The sequence below is a fragment of the Carcharodon carcharias genome, chromosome 12 (genome assembly GCF_017639515.1).
Source record: "Carcharodon carcharias isolate sCarCar2 chromosome 12, sCarCar2.pri, whole genome shotgun sequence".
Lineage (NCBI taxonomy): Eukaryota > Metazoa > Chordata > Chondrichthyes > Lamniformes > Lamnidae > Carcharodon > Carcharodon carcharias.
Genome location: NC_054478.1, coordinates 121203514 through 121225460, shown reverse-complemented (window position 1 = coordinate 121225460; position 21947 = coordinate 121203514). Strand labels below are relative to the sequence as shown.

Genomic DNA, 21947 nt, shown 5'->3' with positions numbered 1-21947 from the left:
ATCTTGTAGATGGTACACACTGCTGCCACTGTGCATCCATGTTGGAAGGAGTGAATATTTGTGGATGGGGTGCCAATCAATGGGCTGCTTTGTCCTGCATGGTGTCAAGCTTCTTGAGTGTTGTTAGAGCTAGACTCATCCAGGCAAGCGGAGAATATTCCATCACACTCCTGACTTGTGCCTTGTAGATGGAGGACAGGCTTTGGGGAGTCAAGAGGTGAGTTACTCGCCGCAGGATTCCTAGCCTCTGACCTGCTCTTGTAGCCACAGTATTTATATGGCTAGCCCAGTTCAGTTTCTGGTCAATGGTAACCCCCAGGATAGTGGGGGATTCAGCGATGGTAATGACATTGAATGTCAAGGGGTGATGGTTAGATTCTGTCTTGTTGGAGATGGTCATTGCCTGGCACTTGGGTGTTACTTGCCACTTGTCAGCCCAAGCCTGGCTATTGTCCAGGTCTTGCTGCATTTGGACATGGACTGCTTCAGTATCTGAGGAGTCACAAATGGTGCTGAACCTTGTGCAATTATCAGCAAACATCCCCACTTCTGACCTTATGTTGAAAGGAAGGTCATTGATGAAGCAGCTGAAGATAGTTGGGTTTAGGAAACTACCTTGAGGAACTCCTGCAGCGATATCTGGAACTGAGATGGCTGTCCTCCAACAACCACAACCATCATCCTGCCCAACCAGAATGACACGTGGGTAGCATTATGCAGCTACTGGCAGGAAGCCACAGCTGGGAACCTTTGCAGTTGGTGGGGACTGATGGCTCTGGGCAGGGACCAGGGTGGAAAGAGACTCGCTACTCACCACCAGAAGGGGATCAGGCAGGGTGATGGCAGGAGGATCTAACAAAGGTTCAGGTGCTGTGACTTGGCACAAGGGAAGTCCTAGATTTCTTTGTGAGGCCTGGGGGAATGCTATTGGCCCCTCATGAAATTCTAAAATAAAACTTTAAAGTTTAACTTCTGGGCCAGAATCCTGTATCTGACAGGAGAGTCATCACTGCCATCTTGTTCAGGCCTCAGATCGAAATTTCAGAGTAGAAATTCACTGAACAGTATGGGCTCAACTTCATCTCATCACGACATCACCCAAGGGTTTATAGAAAGACACATACAGACAGTCAAGAGAACTCTCATGAAATACTAAGAAACAAGGGAAGACCCAAACCTTGCCTTATTGTCACTATGATCTACACCTCTTGAGCCTGAGATGAAATCGCCTGCAGGGCTGTTGAATAGAAGAAAGTATAAGACAATTCTGCCAAGCAAGAAACTCCTCCAAGTGACCAGGGACAGTAAGACAATTAATTAATGCACAGGTAGGTGGTCATCAACACTTCAACAAACAAGTCAAATCCCTGCCCAATTTTTTGAATGGGCAAACTGTACATGCACAGGATCCAAGCATGAAATCCTGGACCCAGCAATGAGGTTCCAAGGTCATACAGCATTGAGACCAAAATCAGGAAGCACATGAGAAGGAACAGGGTCTATGTTGACCTACACCTGAACTGGTAAAACAGGAAAGATCAACAATGCTACCAACATCATTAACAAGTGAGACAACATTAATAGCATCACTAACAAGCAGTGAAACATCAATGTCACCAGCAAGTGACACGTCATTAGCAACATCAAGTAAGACAACCACAACACCAGGGGCAACACGCATAACATTGCCTGTGCAGAACTCACCACTGAGAACAATTAATAGCAAATCTACAAGATGGAGGCACAACCTATGCAATACCGTGAATAATGTTTTCTAAGAAAAGAAAACAAGCTATAAAAGACTCAAAGGATTCCATTTATTTATAAAAAGTTGATCATTAATTATTTTTAGATGAAAAGTTACCGATCCTTGTGGCACAACATTATTAACTGCTTGACAACTTGAAAAAGACCCATTTATACCCACTCTCTGCTTTCTATCCGTTAACTAATCCTCTGGCCATGCTAACCTATTACCTCAATTCCATGAGCCCTCATTTTGTCTACCGACCTTTTATGTGGCACCTCAACAAATGCCTTTTGGAAAGCCAGGAATTCTACCCTCCAAGTCATATCCTCAAAAAACGCTCAGAAATTTGCCAAACATAATTTCCCTTTAATAAAACTATGTTGACTTGTCTAAAAGAACTGCTAAGACTTCCTTAATAATAGATACCAACCTTTTTCCCAACAACTAATGTTAGGCTAACTGGACTGCAGTTCACTTTTTTCTCTCTCCCTCCTTTCTTAAAAAGCAGTGTAACATTTGCCAACCCTTGAATTTAATGAATTTGGAATGCTAGCACATCCATTATCTCTGCAGCTATATCTTTGAGAACCCTAGGGTGTAGGCCATCAGGTCCCAGGGATTTGTCGGATTTTAGTCCCTCCAGTTTTTCTAATACTTTTTCTCTGATGATAAGTTCCTTAATTTCCTCTCTTTTTAGCCCCCAGGTTACTGTCTATTTCTGGTATGAAACTTGTGTCTTCTACTGTGGACACAGACACAATGCCTCTGCCATTTCCTCATTCCCCATAATAATTTCTCCTGTCTCTGCTAAGGGACCAATGTTTACTTTAGCTACTCTCTTCCTTTGTAAGAGCTTTTACTAGTATATTAAATCTGTTCTATATTTCTGGCTAGTCTACTCATATTCTACTTATTCCCCCTTTATCAACTTTTGGTGGTCTCAAAAACACTTAATCTTCAGACTTGCTATTGTTTTTGTAACATTATAAGCTGCTTCTTTTAATTTACTACTATCCTAACGTCCTGAGTGAATCAGGGATAGGGCTTTCCGGCTGAGTTTTTTATTTATCAATGGAACGCATTTTTGTTGAACACTTTGAGTTGTTTCTTTAAATGTTTCCCACTGTTCATTTACCTCCATACCTTTTAGTCGATATATCCAACTAACCTTAGCCAGTTCTCCCCCATACCTATGAAATAAGCTTTGTTTAAGTTTAAGATTCTTGCTTGTGACTGGAATATGTCACTTTCAAACCTAACATTTCCATGTCAATAGTATTATGATCACCATTTCCCTGTGGATCAGAGTTTAATTAACACAAGATCACTTCCTGGACAGTTACTGAAGTTTGATTATGTTACAGGAATTATTGATTTGTGCCTCCCATAACAAAATCAGCCTTCAGTAACTGTCCAGTAAGTGATCTTGAGTTAATTGAATTCAATTTCTTTGAAAGTTGTGAGGCACAAATCCGAATCTGCACATGCACCGGCGGCTGCAGTGCAGGTCGAGTGCGCATGCGCAACTGTTCATAATACCTTCGCGGTTGGCAGGAGTTACAATGGTTTAGTAAATCTCCTGTACATGCTCTTCAAGATAAAATTAACAGAGGAAAGCTGGAGAGCTTCCTGTTACATGGTAGATGTTTTGAACTTATGCTGAAATTTTTTTGTGAAGGTGGTGGTGAGCTGCCCTCATGAACTGCTTTAATCCCTGTGGTGTAAGTACACCCACATACCCACAGTGCTATTCGGAAGGAATCCCATGACTTTAACCCAGCGACAATGAAGGAACAGCAATATATTTCCTGTTGCAGATGCATCTGTCCATGACAGTATTGGTGGGAGTGTATAAGTGCAGGAGGGCATGCCAGGAGCACCTAAAAATGAGGAGTCAACCTGGTGAAACTACAACACAGGGCTACTTGCACAAACAGCAAAAGCAGCTTGTGACAGAGAGCTAAGTGATCTCACAACTAACAGATCAGATCTAAGCTCTGCCACATCAATTCGTGAATGGTGGTGGATAATTAAACAACTAACTAGAGGAAGAGGCTCAACAAATATCTCCATCCTCAATAATGGGGGAGCACAACACATCAGTGCAAAAGATAAGACTGAAGGACTTGCAACAATCTTCAGCTAGAAATGCCGAGTGGAAGATCCATCTCAGCCTCCTCTCGAGGACCCCAGCATCACAGAAGCTGGTCTTCAGCCAATTATATTCACTCCATATAATATCAAGGCTGAAGGGCACTGGATATGGCAAAGGCTATGGGCCCTGACAACATACCAACGTCGTGAAGACTTGTGCTCCAGGCTGCCTGTACCCTTAGCCAAGCTCTTCCAGTATAGCTACAACATTGACATCTACCCAGCAATGTGGAAAACTACCCAGTTATGTCCCGTCCACAGAAAGCAAGACAAATCCAACCCGGACAATTACCACCCCATCAGTCTACTCTTGGTCATCAGCAAAGTAACGGACGTGCTATCAAGTGGCACTTACTCAGAAATAACCTGCTCACTGACACTCAGTTGGGTTCCACCAGAGCCACTCAGCTCCTGACCTCATTACAGCCTTAGTGCAAACATGGACAAAAGAGCTGAACACGCCAGAGGTGAGATGAGAGTGACTGCCCTTGACTTCAGGGAAGCATGTGACTGAGTGTGGCATCAAGGAGCCCGAGCAAAACTGGAGTCAATGGGAATCAGAGGGAAAACTCTCCACTGGCTAGAGTCATACCTAGCCCAAAGGAAGATGGTTGTGGTTGTTGTAAGGTCAATTAACTCAGTCACAGGACATCAATGCAGGAGTTCCTCAGGGTAGAGTCCTAGGCCCAACCACCTTCAGCTGCTTCATATTGGCCTCCCTTCCATCATAAGGTCAGAAATGGGAATGTTCATTGATTATTGCACAACACCATTCTCAACTCCTCAGATACTGAAGCAGTCCATGCCTATATGCAGCAAGGCCTGGACAACATTCAGGCTTAGGCTGATAAGTGGCAAGTAACAATCACATCACCCAAGTGCCAGGCAATGACCATCTCCAACAAGAAAGAATTCAACCTTGACATTCAACTGCATTACCATCACGGAATCCCCCACTATCAACATCCTGGGGGCTTGTCATTGACCAGAAAATTAACTGGAACAGTTATATAAATACTGTGGCTACAAGAGCAGGTCAGAGGTTGGGAATTCTGTGGCAAGTAACTCAGCTCTTGACTGCCCGAAGCCTGTCCACTAACTACAAGGTACAAGTCAGGAGTGTGATGGAATACTCACAACTTCCCGGGATGACTGAACGTCCAACAACATTCAAGAAGCTCGATATCATCCAGGACCTAGCAGCTCATTTGAATGATATCCCATCCTCCATCTTCAACATCCAGTCCCTCCACCACCAGTGCACAGTGCATCAGTGTGTACCATCTACAAAATGCATTGCAGGAACTCACCAAGGCTCCTTTGACAGTACCTTCCAAACCCTCTACCACCTAAAAGGACAAGGGCAACCGATGCATGGCAACAGCACCACCTGAAAGTTCCCTGCAAGTCACATAACATCCTGACTTGGAACAATATCACTGTTCCTTGACTGTCACTGAGTCAAAATCCTGGAACTGCACTGCGGGTGTACATGGACTGCAATGGTTCAAGGAAGCAGCTCACCTTCTCAAGGACAATTAAGGATGGGCAATAAAAATGCTGGCCTAGCCAGCAACACCAACCTCCTGTTAAAGAATTTTTAAAAAATATCTGCAACAGGTAGATTAGTGAGGACACTAAGTAGTGGTTTTTCCCTCAGATTTGTTCTTTCACCATCTGCCACAGACCCATTGTGGCAGCTATGCCATACAAACATAAGAAATAGGAGGACTAGACCGTTTGGCTCCTAGAGCCTGCTTAAATCCACTTTACTGCCCATTCCCCATATCCCTCAATTTCCTCAGGCACCAAAAATCTGTCTCGGCCTTAAACGTACTCAACGATGGAGCATCCACGACCTTCCGGCGTAGATAATTCCAAAGATTCACAATGCTGAATGGTTGAATGAAGAAATTTCTCATTTCAGTCCTAAATGATCGATATCCCCATGTTCTAGATTCTCCAGCAGGGGAAACAATACTTCAATATCCACCCTGTCAAGCCCCTACAGAATATTTTAGGTGTCAATGAGATCACCTCCCACTCTTCTAAATTCCAGAGAATATAGGCCCAATTTAATCAGCCTAATATAGGACAACCCTCTCACCTGAGGAACTAATCCAGTGAACCTTTGCTGTACGTCCTCCAATGCAAGTATATCTTTCCTTAGAAATAAAAACCAAAACTGCACAGATTTCCATCTGGGGTCTGACCAAAACCCTATACAATATATGTCCTTCAGGACTCAGTCAGCCGGTCAGCTGTGGTGCGACTGAGCCATATTTGGCAATGGACACTGAAATCAAGAGTACATTCTGTGCCCTTTCTTCCCTCTCTGCTTCTTCCAAGTGGTGTTCAAATGGAGAATTACTGATTCATCAGTTGAGGGAGTGGTAATCAATAAGAGGGTTGTTCCTTGCCCACGTTTGACCCGATGGCATAAGATTTCATGGCATTCAAGGTCAATGTTAAGGATTCTGAAGGCCGCTCCCTCCTGATTGTATGCCACTATGCCCCACCTCCGGTAAGTCCATTTTGCTGGTGGACACAATGTATTCAGGGATGATGATGAATGAGTCTGGGACATTGGCCAATTCTGAGAGCATGGCTGTGCCAGGCTTGACAAGTTTGGAACATGTCTCCAGCAATGTTAACGAGCAGGGTCTTGCAATGCCAACTGGGCTGGGTGTGCCTTTGTCATGTCTGGTGCCTAGGTTGACTTGTGGTCAGTCTTGATTTTATTCTTCTTGCTTTGTGCAACAGTTTGATACAACTGTGTGGCATGTCAGGTTATTACAGAGGGAAGTTAACAGCCAACCACATTGGTGTGGGTTCGGAGTCACAAAAGGCCAGACATTTTAAGAATGGCAAACTTCCTTCGCTAAAAGACCCCTGTCAGCCCATTCTGCTAGCCTATCTACTGGGCTAGTGTAGGCACTATTGCAAAGCAAGGCAACATGGCAACTTATTTGCACTCAACAAAGTCCTACAAACATCAATGTGGTAATGACCAGATAATAGTGATGTTGATTGAGGAATACATATTGGCCAACACACAGGAAAATTCCTCTGTTCCTCTTCAAAAGGTGCCATGGTATCTTTTGCCTTCAAGACAGCAGACTTGATTTAAATCTCATCTGAAAGATGGCACCTTGAAAAATGGAGATTTCAATCTATGCTGGACAGCTTAGGTTAATGTCATCAGGTTTCTGGAAAGGGACTTGAAAACACAACCTTCTGGTGCAGAGTCAACAGTGCTGCCCCAACAGAAAAAGCGCAACTACACAGATAATAAAGCAGTTAAGGGTCAGTAATTTGTGCTCTGTTACAATGTGGCAGAGCGGGAGATCCCAACCTCATGGATCTAATGAGAGGAAAAATCATTGTCCCATGCTTCTTCAGTGTGTTGCTGGTGCATCACATATCTCCTTCTCTCTTGGTCCTCACTTTATCAGGGGAAATTGGGAAGATCAGACATCCCCAAAGGCAATACAAAAGCAAGACAATTCACCACAGAGCATCTGTCAGTACTAAATATCTAGAGTAACCGCAGCTGAGAGAGACCTGGAAACCTTACCAGCCATCTCAAACAAGGATTGACACATCCTATTGGGGATCTGCGAATGGAAAGAGGGGCGGGGCAAAATTACATAATGAAGTAACTGGCTTCAAGTAACAGGCCAGAAAGAACACAAGTTCAATTTGTGTTGTGTGTGCTGAGTTAGCAGATCTCAGTGTCAGGCAATCAGCTCACAAGAAGTGAAACTTGAGATTTTCACTATGTATCATAGGCAACAAAATCATACACAATGGGTTAATGATTTTACTTTATACAGTGCACAGAGGAAAACTCTCCTTCCAGTAAGGTACCAACAAACCAGCAAAATATACCAGCGAAAGTCGGCACCTTTAGGAGAGATATGGAGCCAACTGGTTAAAACTGAAACAAACCGAAGCACGAAAAGGCCCATTTACGCATTCAGTAAAGTCTCCAAATTTGTTACCTATTGTTTGTTCTGCATGTAGGAACCATGATACTTAATGCTGGGAACAACATCAGTTATGTAATTTATAGCACATAGTAAATGAACTGCGACAAGAGTTCCAATTATGGTGTTTTTAAAATGTTTTTCTCACATATAACAATCAATTACATATTAACTACATTATAAACAATGTCTGAAGCAACGAGGAGTTCTAAAATCAAGGACAGGTCACTGAACCAACAAAGTTACTGCTGCAGAAGTAAAGTTCATGTAGATATGAGTATTTCCATTAAATTAGACATTGATAAATCAAAGTCTAGGCTCTATATAGCTACAGTCAGCAAATCTTCACAGGCTTGATGTGCATACAAGCAGCCGGGCAGGATTCAGATTTACTGTCAAAGTAGCCAATTATATTACTGTTACCCAAGATTCTTGCCAGCTTATTAACAACACAAACTTTTTGGTTTAACTATTATAATCAGCCCTCTAATTTGCTATTAGTGAGCTCACAAGAATTTTTAAGAAATAAAGCCTTGGGACCCAGTAAGCCCACCCCACCAGTCTTCTCACCTGAATGCTTGGTGCCTGTTCTAGAAATACATTATTTCACAGCCCCTCAATTCCTTTTACACTGGCCACTTCAATGCTTTTGAGTGAAAAGAGAAAAAAAAAGAAATTTTCAACTCCCCTGGACATCCCAATTAATTCCTGTTAAAATGCAGCTATTGTGTAGGCATACGCTGATTGTCCTTCTTACTCCATCACCCTCCCTTTTTCATTTATGCATCCTGCAGTTAAAAGCTTTCACAACAATTTCTTTTGGTCCATTTTGTCAATCCTTTTCACCACATCGTTTGTGAAGAGATTTATATTATTCTAATGACCACTCTCTGTAACCATCCCCTATAAACTGTTTTCACTATCACAATCTTTAACCATTTCCATACCAAATAAGCTTTAACCATTTCCACACCAGGGAGGCGTCAAGACTTCAGTGCTGAAACTCATTTATTCAGATTTAGAAATGTTATCTAGTTTAATTAGGGTTCCCATTTATTTGGTGTAAGAGCATTTCTGAAACTAAAAACATTAAGTTCTTGTTTTAAAAAGACATAGATGAACATTTCTTCCATTTCTGTGAAACTGCAGCAGCTGTTCCATACCACAAATCATCACCATCAGGAGGAAAAACGCCCATACCCCCAAAGTTGAACAGTGATGTGACTGCCAGCCATCTTCAGGAAGTCAAGGGCTCAAAAGGCCTCGTTGCATCAGGTAACAAATTGGATATTGTTTCAAAAAGTCATTTTTTAAAGTATTAAAGTTCACTGCTAGGACCACTGGTTTTTTGATGCATATATATTGCTTGGATACTGGAATACAGGGTAAAATTTAATAATTTGCCAAAGACACCAAACTTGGAAATGTGGCAAACAGTGAGGATGATACCAATCAGTTGCAGGGGGACGGAGAGAGGCTGGCAGAATGGGCAGTTAAGCGACTGATGGAATTTAATAGAGGAGTGTGAGATGATGGCATTTTGGCAGAAAGCATTGGGAGGGGAAATATAACTTAATGCACAGTTCTAAAGAGCACATAGGGACAGATGGACCTGGAAAGTCAGGAACATGGATCTTTGAAGGTGGTTGGATATAATGAGAAGGTAATAAGCAAAGCATATGGGGCCCAGGGCTTCAAATAGAGACACCTATTGAGTGCAAAAGCGTGGAAGTTAAGCAGAACCTTTATAAAGCTGTGGTTAATTTCTGGTCACCACACTTTAGGAAGAATGTGAGGATCCTTGACAGGGTGCACAGGAGATTTGCCAGAATGGTTTCAGAGCTTAGGGATTTTCACTACAAGGTTAAGTTGAAGAAGCTGAGGTTGTTCTCTTTGGGGCAAAGGAGATTGAGGGGAAATTTGGCAGAGGTATATAAGATTATGGCAGGTTTGGGTAAAGTAGATAAAGAAAAGCTGTTCCCATTAGCTGACGGGTCAAGGACAAAGGGAAGCAGATTTATGGTTCTGGAAGAAGATGCAGGGGGGTGAGAATTATTCTTTTTTGCATAGACACACACACACACACCCCAAAAGCAGTTTGAGTTCAGTTGGTTGGTGTGCTCTAAAGTTGAAAGGAGTTGCCAACAGAAACAGCATAAGAGATGGATAGATAGCAAGTCCCAAACTGAAGTTGAAGCCAACTGTCTAGAGCGGCTGACACAGCAGAAGGAACTGCAGAGGATGAAGGTTTCCCCAAAGAACAGAAGGAGGAAGGCCCCAAAAAGACCTTTTACTCAAAAGAAAAGAACAGCAAGCGATCTGAAAAAGGTCTTAAGAGAAGTTAAAAGCAATGAGCAGAGAGGAAGGCTCTAAGCTTAAAGGGAAGCAGATTTAAAGCAATATAGGCTTGCAAGAAGCCAGAAAATCCAAGGAGACAGCAGAAGATCTGTAACTCTTTACTATGGGCATGTGAAGCAGTGATGTTCTGTTGGCATGGCTGAGCATTTGAGAGAGAGTGTGTAAAATAAAGCTTGAATGCATGTGGCGATCCAGGGGAGAGGGATATCAAAAGGAGAGTTTAAAACGCTGCAGGTGGACCCTTGGGCAAAGCATCTGAAAGAAAGCATTGTTTGGGAGAAAATTCAAGAGGAGAGATTGAAACCCTTGCGTGAAAGACAGAGTTCAGTGAGTCCAGTTGACTCTCAGTATGACAAGCATCTGGGGGGAGTTGATGAGAGATCCATAGCATCTATTTGGGGTGGCATGTCACTAGGTTTCGGAGTGTGGTGTGTTTGACCACAGGTCGCCTATTGGTTTACATGGTCTGTGCACTTACTGTGAACATCAGAGTATAAGATAGCCTTTGCAACTTGTGTTATCCTTACAAATCTGTATATATCTGTAAAGGTGTAGTTATGGGTGAAGAAATATTGTAATACAGTTCATTTTTTCTTGTTTAATAAATGTTTTATTCTTTTGTTAAGAATTCATCAGCTGACTCCTGTGACTTTGTTCAACAGCCTCTCTCCATGTATCTAAACAAAAAATAAAACTTAGGATCTATCAAGCTGGGTTCCACCCTGTGATCTGGCTTGTAATGTCAGCTGGGATCATAACCATAGTGTTCACTGGCTTGGGCTAGCAGCTCAGAAGTTGTCAGTTCAAATCAAGTGATTGAAAGGCATTTCACTGGGGCATTATAAAACAAAGTATGACAGTGAGCTACACAAGGAGATATTAGGTCAGATGACCAAAACCTTGGTCAAAGACGTAGGTTTTTAACGAGAGGATAAAGGAGGAAAGCGAGGTAGAGAAATGGAGAAGCGCAGGGAAGGAATTCCAGAGCAAAGGGCCTAAGCAGCTGATGGCATGGCCACAAATGGTGCAGCAATTAAAACTGGGGACGCATATTGAGCAAGAATTTGAGGAGCACAGATATCTTAAAGGGTTGTGGGGCTGCAGGAGATAACAGAGATAGGGAGGAGTAAGGCCATAAAGGAATTTGAAAACAAAGATGTGACAACTCCTGGATAACATTGTGATCCAGGGCAAGCACATCTGCAGTAAGTTTGCAACTTGAGGAACTTTAGTTCAGAGTTGCTGAGCTGCAGACTCTGCGACACATTGGGGAAACAGAAAGTTACCTGGATGCTTTATACCAGGAGGCTGTCACACCACTTAGGACAGGGTCTTCTGATTTGGTCAGTGATCAGGGACTGGAGGGTGTGACTGAGAGCAAGGCAGGTAAGGGGACCCAGACAGCAAAAGTGCCTTTGCAATTGCCCAACAGGTTTGAGGTTCTCTCAGCTTGTTTGGATGAGAGTGGGGCTGCAGGGTGGATGAGCAAACTGACCATGGCACCGTGGTATAGGAAGCCATCCAAAGTGGGGGGAGCCAAAAGGAATGTAGCGATAGTAGGGGACAGTATAGTGAGAGGGATTGACACTGTTCTCTGTAGCAAAGAGCGAGAGTCCAGAGGGCTGTATTGCCTGCCCTGTGCCAGCGTTCAGGACATCTGCTCAGGGCTGGAGAGGAACTTGCAGCAGGAGGGGAAGGATCCAGTGGTTGCGATCCATGCAGGTACCATCAACATAGGCAGGATGAGGAAGGAGGCTCTGCATAGTCAGTATGAGAAGCGAGTACCAAATTAAGAAGCAGAACCTCAAAAGTAATAATTTCTGGATTATTACCTGAGCCACGTGCAAATTGGCATTAGACAAATAAGATTAGAGACATAAATGTGCGCCTCAAAGACTTGTGTGGAAGAAGTGGGTTCCAGCTTGTGAGGCACTGGCACCATTATTAGGGAAAATGGGATCTATAACATTGGGACAGTCTACACCTGAACCATGCTGGGGCTGGTGTTCTCGCAAGATGCATAAGTAGGGAAGTAGAGAGGGTTTTAAATTGAATAATGGGGGCAAGTGATCAAATTTGGAAAGATGTGGTAAACCAAAGAGTAGAGACAAGACGAGAACTATAGTAATGTGGAAAATGATAAACAGACCGTGGACAGTAAGGGACAAAGAGTACAAATCTAACAGTCAATCAACAGATAAGGCTAGATGCTACAAAAATAATAAAAGGAAAGAAGCAAAAGCTCTGTATCTAAACACATGTAGCCTTTGAAACAAAACAGATGAACTGATAGATCATATTATTTATTTCTATTTGCACTGATAGCCATACAGAGTCATGGCTACAGGATGACATAGATTGGGACCTGAGTATTGAAAGGTAAGTGACATTTAGAAAAGGTAGGAAGTTAGGAAAAGGTGCAAGGGTGGTTGTTAATTAATGATGGTATGAACACATTAGAGAGGGATGACCTAAGTTCAGAAAACCAGGATATAGAAGCAGTTTGGGTTGAGATGAGGAATGATAAAGCCAAGAAGTCGCTTTTAGGGGTCATGTACAGGCCCCTTAATCATATCTACACGGTAGGACAGAGTATAAAAGACAAAATAATGGGAGCTTGTCAGAAAGGTACAGCAATAATCATGGGGGATTTTAATCTACATATAGACTGGAAAAATCAGATGTGCAAAGGGAGCAAAGGTAAGGAGTTCATAGAATGTTATCGGGATAGTTTCTTAGAACAGTACATTCTGGAGCCAACCAGAGAGCAGGCTATACTAGGCCTAGTATTGAACAACGAGGTAGGATTAATTGATAACCTCATAGTGAAGACACCCCAAGGTAGCAGCAAACATAATATGATTGAGTTTTATGTTTTGAGAGAGAAACAAGTGCATCCAAGGCTAGTATTTTAAACTTAAATAAGGGCAATTATGACGGCATGAAAATAGAGCTAGCTAGTGAACTGGTAAATGGAATAGGTCAATAAAGGTTCAGTGATAGACATTTAAATGGATATTTCAGAATATACACATTCCAATGAGAAAGAAAATTTCCAAGGGGAGGGCCCCCATTCATAGTTAACTAAAAAAGTTAAAAACAGTATCAAACTTAAAGAAAAACCACATAAATATGCAGGTCAGAAGACTGGAACAAATATAAAGGACAGCAAAGAATGACAAAAAGATTAATAAAGGGGGAAAAATTAAGACTACAAGAGAAGCTAGCTAGTATTGTAAAGACGGATAGTAAAAGTTTCTATAGATATTTAAATCAGAAGAGTTGACAAAGTGAGAATTGGTCCTACAGTTGGTCTGGCGAACTGATAATGGAAAGTAAAGAGATGGCAGATGAATTAAACAGGTATTTTGCTTCGGTCTTAACTATAGGGGACATAAATAACATCCTGGAAATAGCTGTAAATCAGGAAACGGAACAGACGGAGGAACTCAGGGAAAATTACAGTCACCAGGGAAGTGGTACAGAGCAAACTGTTGGGGCTGGGGCTGACAAAACCCCAGGTCCAGATGGACTTCACCCTCAGGTCTTGAAAGAAGTGACTATTGAGATAATTGAGCCATTGGTTTAAAATTTCCAAAATTCCCCTAGATTCAGGGAAGTTCCATTCGATTGGAAAATAGCAAATGTAATTCCTTTATTCAAAAAGGGAGATAGACAGAAAAAGAGAGCAGGAAACTACAGGCCAGTTAGCCTAACACCTGTCATAGGGAAAATCACACAGAATCACAGTGCAGAAGAGGCCCTTCGGCCAATCGAGTCTGCACCAACACGTGAGAAACACCTGACCTACCTACCTAATCCCATTTACCAGCATTTGGCCCATAGCCTTGAATGGTATGACGTGCCAAGTGCTCATCCAGGTACTTTTTAAAGGATGTGAGGCAACCCGCCTCCACCACCCTCCCAGACAGTGCATTCCAGATTGTCACCATCCTCTGGGTAAAAAAAGATTTCCTCACATCCCCCCTAAACTTCCTGCCCCTCACCTTGAAATTATGTCCCCTTGTGACTGAACCTTCAACTAAGGGGAACAGCTGCTCCCTATCCACCCTGTCCATGCCCCTCATAATCTTGTACACCTTGATCAGGTTGCCCCTCAGTCTTCTCTGCTCCAACAAAAACAACCCAAGTCTATCCAACATCTCATCATAACTTAAATGTTTCATCCCAGGCAACATCCTGGTGAATCTCCTCTGCACCCCCTCCAGTGCAATCACATCCTTCCTATAACGTGGTGACCAGAACTGCACACAGTACTCCAGCTGTGGCCTCACCAAGGTTCTATACAATTCCAACATGACCTCTCTACTTTTGTAATCTATGCCTCGATTGATAAAGGCAAGTGTCCCATATGCCTTTTTCACCACCCCACTAATGTGCCCCTCTGCCTTCAGAGATCTATGGACACACACGCCAAGGTCCCTTTGTTCCTCAGAACTTCCTAGTGCCATGCCATTCATTAAATACTTCCTTGTCAAATTACTCCTTCCCAAGTGTATCACCTCTCACTTTTCAGGGTTAAATTCCATCTGCCACTTATCTGCCCATTTGATCATCCCGTGTATATCTTCCTGTAGCCCAAGACACTCAACCTCACTGTTAACCACCCGGCCAATCTTTGTGTCAAAATGCTAGAAGCTATTATTAAAGATGTTTTAGCAGGGTACTTCTAAAAATTCAAGACTATCTGACAGTCAACATGGTTTTGTGAAAGGGAAATCATATTTAACCAATTTATTGGAGTTCTTTGAAAGAGTCACATCTGAAGTGAATAAAGAGGAACTGGTGAATACACTATAATGAGATTTCCAGAAGGCATTCAATAAAGTGCCACATCAAAGGTTATTGCAGAAAAGCTCATGGTGTAGGGGATAACATATTGGCATGGATAGAAGATTGGCTAGCTAACAGGGAGCAGAGTTGGCATAAATGGGTCCTTTTTTGGTTGGCACAATGTGATGAGTGGTATGCCACAGGGATCAGTGCTGGGGCCTCAACTTTTTACAATTTATATAAATGACTTGGATGTAGGGACTGAACGAATTGTTGCTAAATATGCTGACGATACAAAGAAAAGTAGGAAAGTAAATTGTGAAGAGGACCTAAGGAGGCTACAAAGTGACAGATAAGTTAAGTGAGTGGGCAAAGATTTGGCAAATGGAGTATAATGTGGGCAAATGTGAAATCATTTGTTTCAGCAAGAAGAATAAAAAAGCTTATTATCTAAATGGTGAGAGATTGCAGAGCTCTGAGATTCAGAGGGATTTGGGTATCCGGTGCATGAATCACAATAGGTTAGTACGTAAGTACAGCAGGTAATTAGGAAAGCTAATAGAATGTTATCATTTATTGAAAGGGGAATTGATTACAAAAGTAGAGAGGCTGTGCTTCATTTGTACAGGGCACTGGTGAGACCACATCTGGAGTATTGTGTACAGTACTGGTCTCCTTATTTAAAGGAAGATGTAAATGCCTCAGAAGCATGTTACAGAAGGTTTACTGAAATAATACCAAGAATGGATGTCTTGAGGAAAGGTTGGACACATTAGGCTTATATTGACTGGAAGTTAGAAGAGTAAGAGGTGACGATTGAAACCTTTAAGATTGCGAGGGGTCTTGACAAGGATTGATGTGGAGAGGATGTTTCCTCCTGTGGGAGAATCTAGAACCAGGGGTCACTGTTTAAAAATAAGGGGTTGCTCATTTAAGACAGAGATGAGGAGAATTTTTTTCTCTCAGAGGGCAGAGTGTCTTTGGAACTCGCTTCCACAAAAGGCATTGGAAGCAGAGTGTTTGAACATTTTAAGGCAGAGCTAGATAGATCCTTAATTAACAAGGGCGTGAAAGATTATCGGGGCAGGCAGGAATGTGGGGTTGAGGTTAAAATCAGATTAGCCATGATCCTATTGAATGGCAGAGCAGGCTCAAGGGGGCGAGTGGTCTACTCCTGCTCCTAACTTGTAGGTTCAAGACATTGCTTGACCAGGAGGCAATATAGGTGACTGACACAGGGGTGATAGGGGGGAAAAGGGACTTGGTGCAAGTTAAGAAACAGGCAGCAGAGTTTTGGGCAATTTGAAGTTTACAGAGGGTAAAATGTGGGAGGTCAGCCCGGGGTGCACCAGAATAGTTGGGTCTAGTGATAATGAAAGCACGAATAAGGGTTTCAACAGCAGATGAGCTGAGACAGGAGCAAAGTCGGGCGACGTTATGGAGGTGAAACAGATGGTCTTAGTAATGGCTCGAGTATGAGGCCAGAAGCTCACCAAGGGATCAGATGTGAAATGAAGGTTGCAAATAGACTGGCTTAATCTCAGACTGTTGCCAGGGAGAGGAATGGAGTCTGTAGCTAGGAAGCAGAGTTCGAAGTGGGGACCGAAAAGAATGGTTTCAGTCTCCCCAATGTTTAAATCTGAGGAGATTTCTGTTCATCCAGTGCTGGATCTAAGCAGTCTGAGAATTTAGCAACAATGGAGGAGTTGTAAGAGGTGGTGCTGAGGTAGAGCTGGGTGTCGTCAACGTACACGTGCACCAGGAAACTGCTGGGTTACTCCCAAATGATTCACTGATGTCCTTTGGGGAAGGGGATCTGTCATCTTTATCCTGTCTGATCTACAAGTGACACCAACCCCATGTTACATTGTTAACTAAGTGCCCTCAGGGCAATCAGGGATAGGCAACAAATATTTTTCTTTTCCCACCTATTTTTAAATTTATTTCGATCTATTGTTTCATCTTCACCTTTTAGCCCATTTCGATCCCTTCCCCCCACCCCACCCCCACTAGGGCCATCTGCCACTAGCTTGTCTTGCTTACTACCCTTAATGTCCCCATTAGCACACCCTTTAGATAATATCACCACTGTCAACACCCCTTTGTCCTTTTGTCTATGACATCTTTGGCAGTCTCTTCTTGGCCTCCACCTATCACTGGCCCCCTATCGAGCTCTACCTGTCCCAACCCCCTCTACCAGCTTATATTTCATCTCATTTCTGTATTTCTTAGTTCTGAAGGGTCATACAGACTCAAAATGTCAACTGTATCCCTCTCCACAGATGCTGTCAGTCCTGCTGAGTTTTTCCAGGTTTTTTGTTTTTGTTATGGGTAATAAAATACTGTCTTGCCAGCATCACGTATATCTAAAGAACATATTTTTTACATAGAGCTATACCATCAATGCATACACTAGAATAAGATGAATTTCTCTCATAAATGAGTCACCACAGACTGTGACAAATCTGTCTTACAGGAAGGCCTTTTCCAGACTGGTCTAAAGTCTTCTCTTTCTTTTGCAGTCCCTCAGGATCGAGGACTTGCTTCCACTATGGTTCAATGGTTTGAGGTGGTTGCGAAGTCGAATGTGCAATCTGCAGACTCTGCAACATGTGGGGCAGGTGGTGCTTGAAGAGTTGAGGAGACAGGTTGTTTGGAGGTTTGCGTACTTCCTTTGACACCTTGACTTCATCTCTGCAACTTCCTGAAAACGTCTCTCAAAGTGTTCGGTGACTTCCCGAATGCTCCATTTTGGTCAGTCACAAGCCAGGGTCTCCCATGAGTCAATGAGGATGTTTGACCTGTTCGGGAATGCCTAGAAGGCATCCCTAAATCGTTTCCACTGTCTTCCTTGGATTCTCCTGCCGCGACCAAGTTTCAAGTGGCACAGTTGCTTCAGGAGTCTAGTGTCAGGCATACGATTGACATGTCCCACCCAGTGGAGCTCGTTTTGAGCGAATAGCACCTCGATGCTGGGCAGGTTGGCTTGTGAGTGAACACTGCTGTTGACTGCCTTTCTTGCCACCGGATTTGGATTATCTTGTGAAGGCACCACTGGTGGCACCTCTCCAGTGCTTTGAGATGCCTGCTGTAGGTTGTCAGGAGGAGGTCTCCATTGGAGTTGCTTTCCTTGCTACTTCCTTGCCTATTGCACCTTCCAGAGATTTGTGTCCTTCCTAATTCTGGCATTGAAATCTCCAAGAAGGATCAGTTTGTCACCTACTGGGACGCGAGGTTCAAGGCTGGTGTAGAATCCCTCCTTGGTCTCATCTGTTGCCTCAAGTGTAGGAGCGTATGCACTGATGACAATGGCATGCCGATTCTTTGTTAGGGTGAACCAGGCAGTCATGATGCTTACTTATCTCACAGTCACTGAGGCACTAGAAAAGCTCATTTTTGATGGCAAAGCCCACTCCACGGAGGCATTGTTGCTTTTCATGAAGGCCCTTCCAGAAAAGGTGTACCTGCTGCTTTGCTCCTTCAGCCAACCTTCACCTGAACGTCATGTCTTACTTAGGGCAGCAATGTCAATGTCAAGGCGCCTGAGTTCCTCAGCTGATGGTGGTACAGTGTTCAAGACTGTAACTGTTCCGGTTGTCCACGAGGGTCCTGATCTTACAGGTCCCAAACTTCATTTGGACAAGTGGAAGATGCCTGTGCGTGTTTTCTTTTGAATGTGATGTGGTTGTTGCACACCAACTACCACACAGTCTCAGCAGAGTAGGGTCTTGGTCCAATGGCGAGTGGACCATTGGCCAGGCTCTAATGAGAGACATTAGCAGTCTGTGCAAGGATCTGTTAGCTCTGTTAAGGATCTGAAAAAGCCCTGGCTGTGGATTTTCTTTCAAGTCTGACTTCAAATTCCTGGTCTTCACTCGACATCTTGACCACGTTTTTGCATTAGACTACATCGGAAAAAAGAAAAACATTTCTTCTGCCCAGAACCTGCTAATTTTTCTTCTTTCCTGATTTGCAACTTGTGGAAAACCTTGATCTACATCATCTTTCAAGCTTGGCTTTAAATTCCTGGATTCCTCTTTACATCACAAAGATGTTTTCTGCTCTGGACTACACTAGCTGTACAATAAGATCTAGATGCTGTCTTTGTATTGCTGTCGTTCTGCAACATCTGTGTATCTCAAGTCAGTCTAGTGCTTTTCCCCTGCCCCCCCTCTGCAATGGTTGAGGGACAGTCTCCTGCTGAACCTGTGTCAAGCTACTGGCTCGACTAGCTTTCCAGCTTCAGCCTGTTTTGGCCCTAGGTCACGTACGCAGCCCAAAGTATGGAAATGTAATAATACAAATGATTGTATCTACATAAAGTATCTGTTTTGTAATGATCCGTTGAGTGCTTCCTTCATTTTCTGTTTTTACTTCTGCAAGTGTGAGATCTTCCAAAACTCCGCTACCTATATTCTAACTCACACCAAGTCCCATTCACCCATCACCTTTTGCTCACTGACCCTACTTTGGCTCCCAGTCCCGTAACATCTCAATTTTAAAATTCTTATCCTTAGTTTCAAATCCCTCCTTGGCCTCACCCCTCCCTATCTCTGTTAATTCCACCAGGAAGGGCCACAATCCTCCTCAGCTACCTGGGCCCTAAGTACTGCCTCTCTACCTCTAACCAGACTTACAGTCAGCCCTTCTTGACTCCTACGATTCCCAATTCTGCAGCTGTAGCTCGGGGCCGGTCCTGAGTTTGCAGTGAAAGTTCCCCTTTAACCGAGGGACGCTTCGTGGTGCCTGGGCTGCCTCAGTGAGTCTGACCACGGCTTACACCCAGCCAGTAATCCAGCCACATTTCCCCACCCCTCTCACCTTGAGCCCAGCGCACGGCACAACCTCAAGCCCGGCTCCCCCAGGTAACCACCGCACAGTAACCGCAGAGTCGCCATCTTACACTAGCCACACACCCACACCGCGGGGAGAGCTCGAGGGAAGGGCGTGGCTTGTACGAAGGGTAGGCCGGGAAGGGGAGGGGCTAGTGAAGTGGGCGGGATTTAAGGCGCCATGAGGCAGTCACATTCAATGTGAAGCGCTGGGTATTCGTGGTGAGGTGGAGGTAGAGAGAAGCCACTGAAAACTGGTGACAAGGGTAATATTGCTGAAGACTGATGTGAGGCTTCGATAGCTAAACTGTTAGTTCATTTGGTTAGAGTGTGGTGGTGCTTTATAACACAGAGTTCAATCCCTGTACTGGCTGGGGCTTACCGATTTTTGCCTGATTGTGATATCATAAGACCATAAGAGCAGAAATTAGGCCATTCGGCCCATGGAGTCTGCTCTGCCATTCAATCATGGCTGATAAGTTTCTCAACCCCATTCTCCCGCCTTCTCCCCATAACCTTTGATCCCCTTACCTATCTATCTCGGTCTTAAATACACTCAATGACCTGGCCTCCATAGCCTTCTGTGGCAATGAATTCCATAGATTCACCACTCTCTGGCTAAAGAAGTTTCTCCTCATCTCTGTTCTAAAAGGTCTTCCCTTTACTGTGAGGCTGTGCCCTTGGATCCTAGTCTCTCCTACTAATGGAAACATCTTCCCCATGTCCACTCTATCAGGCCTTTCAGTATTCTGTAAGTTTCAATCAGATCCCCCCCTCATCCTTCTAAACTCCATCGAGTATAGACCCAGAATCCTCAAACGTTCCTCATATGTTAAGCCTTTCATTCCTGGGATCGTTCTCGTGAACCTCCTCTGGACCATCTCCAGGACCAGCACATCCTTCCTGAGATACGGGGCCCAAAATTGCTCACAATATTCTAAATGTGGTCTGATCAGAGCCTTATAAAGCCTCAGCAGCATATCCCTACTTTTATATTCTAGTCCTCACTAAATAAATGCCAAAATTGCATTTGCCTTCCTAACTACTGACTCAACCTGCAAGTTAACCTTAAGAGAATCCTGGACTAGGACTCCCAAGTCCCTTTGTACTCCAGATTTCTGGATTCTCTCCCCATTTAGAAAATAGTCTATGCCTCTATTCTTCCTACCAAAATGCATGACCTCACACTTCCCCACGTTGTATTCCATCTGCCACTTCTATGCCCATTCTCCTAACCTGTCCAAATCCTTATGCAGCCTCCTGGCCTCCTGAATACTACCTGACCCTCCACCTATCTTTGTGTCATCTGCAAACTTAGCCAGGATGCCCTCAGTTCCTTCATCTAGATTATTAATGTATAAAGTGAAATGTTGTGGTCCCAACACTGACCCCTGCGGAACTCCACTAGTCACTGGCCGCCATCCTGAGAAGGACCCCCTTATCCCCACTCTCTGCCTCTTGCCAGACAGCCAATCTTCTATCCAGGCTAGTAACTTGCCCCTAACACCATGGGCTCTTATCTTACTGAGCAGCCTCCTGTGCGGCAAAGGCCTTCTGGAAGTCCAAATAAATAACATCCATTGGCTCTCCTTTGTCTAACCTACTCGTTACCTCCTCAAAGAATTCTAACAGATTTGTCAGGCATGACCTCCACTTGATGAAACCATGCTGACTTTGCCCTATTTTATCATGTACTTCCAAGTATTCTGAAATCTCATCCTTAATAATGGACTCTAAAATCTTACCAATGACTGAGGTCAGGCTAATCGGCCTGTAATTTCCCATGTTTTGCCTCATTCCCTTCTTAAACAGGGGTGTTACATTAGCGATTTTCCAGTCCTCTGGGACCCTCCCTGACTCCAGTGATTCCTGAAAGATCACCACTAACGCCTCCACTATCTTCAGCTATCTCCTTCAGAACTCTGAGGTGTAATCCATCTGGTCCAGGTGAATTATCCACCTTCAGACCTTTCAGTTTTCCTAGCACCTTCTCCTTGGTAATGGCCACCATACTCACCTCTGCCCCCCGACTCTCTTGAACTTTGGGGATGTTACTCGTGTCTTCCACTG

General features: G+C 43.7%; 1 protein-coding gene across 1 annotated transcript in view; it reads right to left on the bottom strand.

Moving 5' to 3' along the window:
* Positions 1-19901, bottom strand: part of LOC121284644 (KAT8 regulatory NSL complex subunit 1-like protein) — a 326543-nt gene extending 306642 nt beyond the window's left edge. The window contains exon 1 of the mRNA XM_041200188.1: positions 19867-19901. The gene's annotated coding sequence lies outside the window, so the exon portion shown is untranslated. The remainder of the gene's footprint in view (positions 1-19866) is intronic.
* Between the last annotated feature and the right edge of the window lie 2046 nt (positions 19902-21947).